Here is a 7,311-nt window from a genome sequence, read left to right as displayed (position 1 = left end):
AAGTTCAGAGAGTCGATTTCAGTACCCAAATTTCAGAAGTCTAAGTCTTTTGGAACGAGACCCCATCGACGGCCCGTCGTGCCCATGACGGTCCGTCGTGGGTTCCGTCGACTCACACAGTTTTTCCAGAAATAAAATCTGCTGCTCAAAACGACTAAACAGGTCGTTACAGATGCTCTGAGAATTATAAAACATGTTATTATGGTGGGAAGTGGGCCTTCAATTCCTTCAGTATTACTTAATGATGATACTTTTCGAGCTGATATGATTGAGATTAGTTCGAATAATTATATGTATTGGTTGAACGCAAAGGATAAGAGATCAATTATCTACATAGCATTTGGTAGTCATCCTGAAATGTCAATTCAATTGATGGAGGAGATTGGTCATGGGTTGTTGAAATATGGGAGGCAATTTTTGTGGGCGATTAGGGAAGGACAAGATAGAGATAAGATGGAGGACAAGTTGAGTTGCAAAGACGAACTTGAAAATCAGGGGAAGATAGTGAGTTGGTGCTCACATGTCACGACCCAAAAATGGACGTGATGGCACTCGTGTTATCCCACCAAGACAAGTCAGCCTTAAACTCAACTATTATAGTAAAATGCGGAAAATTTACTATCAACTTACATTGTACCCCAAAACCTGATGGTCACGTGTACAAGCCTCTAAAGTATTACAATAGATTCAAAAGAAAACTCAAGTCTCAAATGAACTTGTTTGTAGAATAGAACTAGATCATAATTATGGAGAAAGAAAGTTTGTTGATACGACAAACAACTACCTCACAAATCTCCAAGAAGTCTCGGAAAAGAAGAAAATACATCACAAAGGTCCGGGCTAGTAACCTACAAAAAGATTGTAGAAGCAATGGGTGAGTACCAAACCACACGGTGCTCAAAAAGTAAACCTCTAAACACAATCTAAGGGGATGAAATACGAGTACTCCTACCACCCCAATCGAACCTACACAAATACAACTTGCATAAAAATTAGTCCCACCTAACAACTCACAGTTACCATAGCACGTAGCTCAACAACAATACTTAGACAAATTACATATCCTCCACAACAACACTTTGAGAAATTACATATCCTCAACAACAACACTTCAACAAATTACATATCCTCAACAACAACACTTCAACAAAATACATATCCTCAACAACAATACTTCAACAAATTACCTATCCTCAACAACAATACTTCAACAAATTACATATCCTTAATAAAAAGCTCAATATTCATCAATCACAAGTTCCGCGGAAATGCAATCACAAGATCATCAAAACACGATATCAAGTTCACTAATGATAAGTATGTGCAATGCAACAGAATGCAATGTCAAGTATAATGATGCATGTCTTACCTAGTGATATACATCTGCTGTCTCTCAGTCTGGGACCCATGGGGAACATATATGTCCATGCATCTGCCGGGGCGCACGACATGACCCTCGATAAGAGTAACCATCGCGGCGCGCGATACATCCCTCGAAATATACTATCCATCGCAGTGCAAGATATGTCCCTCGAAATGGTAGATCCTCTTCAAGTTCTCATTCTTTCTCAATACACATAACACTTGTCGCAAATATGTCTCAGAATAATACAAATGACATGTTCACAAATAATGAGGAGATGGCCATTTTCATAACATTGCACAATTCACAGCAACACAAACATGATATCACATCAATAATGATTCAACAAGCCTTCAAACCTTTCTCAACACGTCACACATAAACAATTATCACATTGCCTTTTTTTACCCTTTTTTTTCATCATTAGAATTAATCAATGTGGACAAGTCAACCCATCACCAATCTTGTTACTCCCAAACATATACCGCAAGGAAATACACACATTCCATACACTTAACAAGAATTTAAAAATCCACTTGCCTCAAATAGTCAAATAATCACTCCAGGGTTTGAGTCCTCCCTTTAATTGTACTTCCAACTCAGAGCAATCTATTCAAATTAATAATCACAATAAGATTTCAAAACTAACAACACGCATATTATTCTTTCTCTAGTCTAGACACTAAACTCACTCAAATTAATAATCAAATTCCTAAGTTTAATGCCAATTAACATATAAACTTTCATAATTTCCAAGTTTTAAGCCTAGGATTAAGTCTCAATATATCAATAACTTTAGTTTATAATGTAGTTAGTAACTCAAAAATTTAACTAGCCATCATTCAAATCTAAATATTACCTAATGATTACCCATAATCATTATCCAATGATTACATTAGCCATTAAAAATTTTCCACCAAGAAAACGTTAAAATAAGATATTAAATTCAATTTCTCTTGTTTCTCTATCAAAGCCAACATTGTTGTTATAATAAAAATAATAAATAGTAAAATGTGTCAAGTAGTTACTAAATCAACTTAAGCTTAACGAGAATATACTACACATATACAGACCTCGCTTCCAGATGTATATTAACCACAAGTGATATTCCATTATAATTGATCAATGTTTGGACATAATTATTGCTGAAAATACGTACTTTTATCCATAACTATTATTCCCCCAAGTTCAATATTGTTACACTACCAGATTATCGATTTATTTCTTTAACAAATATTATTATTAATAACATTAATATAGCTCATATCAATATAGGCAATACAACAAGATGTTCGCAATTTTATGACTTACTTGAAGTACGCACGCAATACCATCGCTAGAGCCGCCACCAAAAAATTAAGCGTTCTCTTCTAACATTTTTCCCTTAAATTATGATCTAAAAATGACAACCCTAATAACTTATGTTAATTTATATGGGAAATTATTATTAATAATAAACAAATTACCCCTAGATTAATTAACTATTGTTAAATGACTATTCAAAATTATCAAAAATGACCTTTCGGATTCGGGTCATTACATTATTCACCACTAAAAATCATGTTCGTCCTCGAACATAAAGAAGAAGAAGGAAGAATAACCAATCTTACCAACTATCTCAGTTATGACCTATTAGTCGGTGTTCATCTTTCAGTGACTTCTTTTAAGACCATTCCATCAAGATTGGAATTTCGAATTAAACTTTGGAATATCTACAAATTAGGAGTGATTTTCAAGTCACGGACTAACCCATGGACTCAATCTCAACAAAACCCCATTTGACCTTAACACAACTATTATGATGAATCTTTTGTTCCAAAACCAAGATAACATTTTGAATAAATAATGGATACAACCAGAAGTGATCCTGAATCAGCGACCACACACTCATAATGCACATACCGTCACATATTTAATCACGATTCCCTTTTCACAACACAATCTTTTCACGAGCCCAAGTTATTAAAATTTAACTATTCACGGAATCTCTTCTATAAGTTCTCATAATAAAGGTTGTGTGTGTATACATATTGAGATACTTTAACTATTTCAACAACGCCAAAATTATAATAAATAAAAAGACCAAGTCTGTCGGAGGTTCCTACTCTATCAAGAGAAAATAAGAGGACCGGTACATCTGATCCACCACTAGGAATTCATCCATAGATGACATATGCAATGAATCATACTCCAAATAATGTCAAAGTAAGTAGGTGGTTAGCTTAAGAATATACGGAATCAAGGTCGAATAACACTAGATACTCTCTTCATAATGCCCATATCAATATTTTCATTCATCTAACTACATCCTTCAATTTTAATTATTTTTGCCACCCAAAGAAAAAAACAGTCTGATCTCCATTAAAATTTTACACATGCTCGATTTACCAAACCCTGCATACTTCTCAAAGTACTCCACCAAAGCTAACACTCTTAATATTAACAAATATCATAACCACACCAACCATTTACCTTACTTTCACACTGTCACTAGTATCACATTTTTCTTAGCAAACACACTATTGTTTCCATGATTTTGAACTATGGTTTCTTATCTTTCCATTTAAGCATCCTATGATAGATATGAATCGCACTTAAAAATGATAGAGCTAATTCCAAACTAATAGTACTTTCTAGTTGAGGTACAACATTGAATCACACCCAAAGACAACTTCACACAAACTTTCACTAGAATATTACAACTATTAATTTCAAATCGTCAAATAAGTGATTCTAGAACTCGTAGAAATTCTTAGTCACTCCAATAATCCTCTATATACTATAAGCTCATCGCCTCTACTCACCATCAAATGCTTATGTAATGCATCATAATAATTTATAGTCTCATAAGTAAAGTAGTTTCAATCCCCTCAAAATTTTCATTAATATTTTTGTACTTTCATAAGTCACATACAAAAATTTGAAAAATCTAGCCCCAATAATATAGAATCTTCCACTTACCGTTGTTTGTCACCCAAACAAAGATCTAATCTTCATTAAGTCACTGATAAGCTCTAAGTGAGTTAGTGCCGAACAATTTCACATCTCTCAGTCATATCTAAATTCATTGGCAAAAATCAATAAATCTTTCAACTACAATAAGGGTTTATACGAGAGGTCTTAATCCTTCCTTTTTCTTAAATTATTCCCATGACACAAAATTCTAAATATCTTGAACCCTTCAATACACCAGACTTTTGTTCCTTTGGTTGACTTGCTTACCAATCTTATCCTTTAAACATAACATTTTATGAAACCCCCTTAGGTGTAACAATCAAAAGTAACCAAATTTACTGCTTGAATTATTTTTAAGTCTTTCCAAATACTCAATGTGATTGATCATTTATTACCTTACCAATCCATACCTTGACTCTAAACTATAACATTATGTGAAACCCCCTTAGGTGTAACAATCAAAAGTAACCAAATTTACTACTTGAATTATTTTTAAGTCTTTCCAAGTGCTTCATACTCAATGTGATCGATCATTTATTATCTTACCAATCCATACCTTGACAAAAAACACCACCACAAACCTAAACTCACAATGAAAACTTTGAATTTTGAATCCAAATGTGTATCCATTTCCTTTATTTATCAACATTAACTCATACCGAGAAGATCATATCCAACAGGCCACACATATCCTCAACAACTACTTCAACAAATTAGATATCCTCAATAACAAGCTTAATATTCATCAATCACAAGTTCCATAGAAAGGCAATCACAAGATCACGAAAACACGATATCAAGTTCACTAATGATAAGTATGTGCAATGCAATGTAATGCATTGTCAAGTATAATTATGCATGTCTGACCTAGTGATACACATCCGTTGTCTCTCAGTCTGGGATCCATAGGGACATATATGTCCATGCATCTGTCGCGGCGTACGACACGATCCTCGATAATAGTTACCATCACGGTGCACGATACATTCCTCGAAATATAGTATCCATCGCAGCGCGCGATACGTCACTCGAAATGGTAGATCCTCTTTAAGTTTTCATTCTTTCTCAATGCACATAACACTTGTCACAACTATGTCTCAGAATAATACAAATGACAAGTCCACAAATAATGAGGACATGACCATTTTCATAACATTGCACAATTCACAGCAACACAAACATGATATCATATCAATAATGATTTAACAAGCCTTCAAACATTTCTCAACACGTCACACATAAACAATTAATTACATTGCCTTTGTTTTTTTTCATCATTAGAATTAATCAATGTGGACAAGTCAACCCATCACCAATCTCGTTACTCCCAAACATATACCGCAAGGAAATACACGCATTCCATACACTTAACAAGAATTTAGAAATCCACTTGCCTCAAATAGTCAAATAATTACTCCAGGGTTTGAGTCTTCCCTTTCATTGTACTTCCAACTCAAAGCAATCTATTCAAATTAATAATCACAATAAGATTTCGAAACTAACAACACGCATATTATTCTTTCTCTAGTCTTGACACTAAACTCACTAAAACTTATAATCAAATTCCTAAGTTAATGCCAATTCACATGTCAACTTTCTTATTTTCCAAGTTTTAAGCCTAGGATTAAGTCTCAATATATCAATAACTTTAGTTTATAATGTAGTTAGTTACTCAAAAATTTAACCACCCATCATTCAAATCCAAATATTACCGAATGATTACCCATAATCATTATCCAATGATTACATTAGCCATTAAAAATTTTCCACCAAGAAAACGTTAACAAAAGATATTAAATTCAATTTGTCTTGTTTCTCTATCAAAGCCAACATTTATTATAATAAAAATAATAAATAGAAAAATGTGTCAAGTAAATCAACTTAAGCTTAACGACAATATACTACACATATATAGACCTCGCTTCCATATGTATATTAACCACAAGTGATATTCCATTATAATGAATCAATGTTTGGACATAATTATTGCTGAAATTACGTATTTTTATCCATAACTATTATTCCCCCGAGTTCAATATAATTACACTACCAGATTATTGATTTCTCTTTTATAACAAATATTATAATAATAACATTAATGTAGCTCATATCAATATAGACAATACAACAAGATGTTGACAATTTTATTACTTACTTGCAGTAAGCACGCAATACCATCGCTAGAGCAGCCACCAAAAAATTAAGCATTCTCTTCTAACGTTTTTCCCCCTTAAATAATTATCTAAAAATGTCAACCATAATAACTTATGTTAATATATATGGACAATTATTATTAATAATAAAGAAATTACCCCTAAATTAATTAACTATTGTTAAATGACTATTAAAAATTATCAAAAATGACCTTTCGGATCCGCGTCATTACATCACAAGTGGAAGTTCTTAAACACCCTTTTGTTGGTTGTTTTCTGACTCATTGTGGATGGAATTAAACTTTGGAGAGAAAAACATCTGAGGTACCTATCGTAGCATGTTTACTCTAAAACGATCAAGTTTGTAATGCAAAACTCATTCAAGATACCTGGAAGAACGATATTAGAGTAAATGCCAGTGAAGGTGGTGTCGTGGAAAGAGATGTGTTCAATAGATTAATCACGATCGCGATGGGAAGCAACGAAGAAGGGGAAGAATTGAGAAGAAATGCAAAGAAATGGAGTGATTTAAGTAAGGAAGCTATGAAGGAAAATGATACATCAAGTATGAATCTCAAAGGTTTTGCTAATGAGATTGTACTTGGTCATAATGAGTACTAAATTACTTGGGAATAAATAATTTTAATAAAATAGATAGTAATCAATTAGTTTTTAAAAGCTTCTTCTCCGTTTGGGGAAAAAATAGTGAATCTGTTTGAATTTATTCATAACGAAATACTTTTCTTTGTTTCTAAAATAATTATTTAATTTCTTCCTCACTTAAAACATTAATTTTTTTCATTAATTAATTTCTTATCTTTTCACTTTTAATTATTTTTA

The 7,311-nt window shown here is 32.8% G+C and overlaps 1 pseudogene; it reads left to right on the top strand.

Moving 5' to 3' along the window:
• Positions 1-7,092, top strand: part of LOC107019442 — a 15,373-nt pseudogene extending 8,281 nt beyond the window's left edge.
• The last annotated feature ends 219 nt before the right edge of the window (positions 7,093-7,311 follow it).

Source organism: Solanum pennellii, chromosome 5 (assembly GCF_001406875.1).
Source record: "Solanum pennellii chromosome 5, SPENNV200".
In the NCBI taxonomy this organism is placed as follows: Eukaryota; Viridiplantae; Streptophyta; class Magnoliopsida; order Solanales; family Solanaceae; genus Solanum; species Solanum pennellii.
This window is presented reverse-complemented; position numbering and strand designations above follow the sequence as displayed.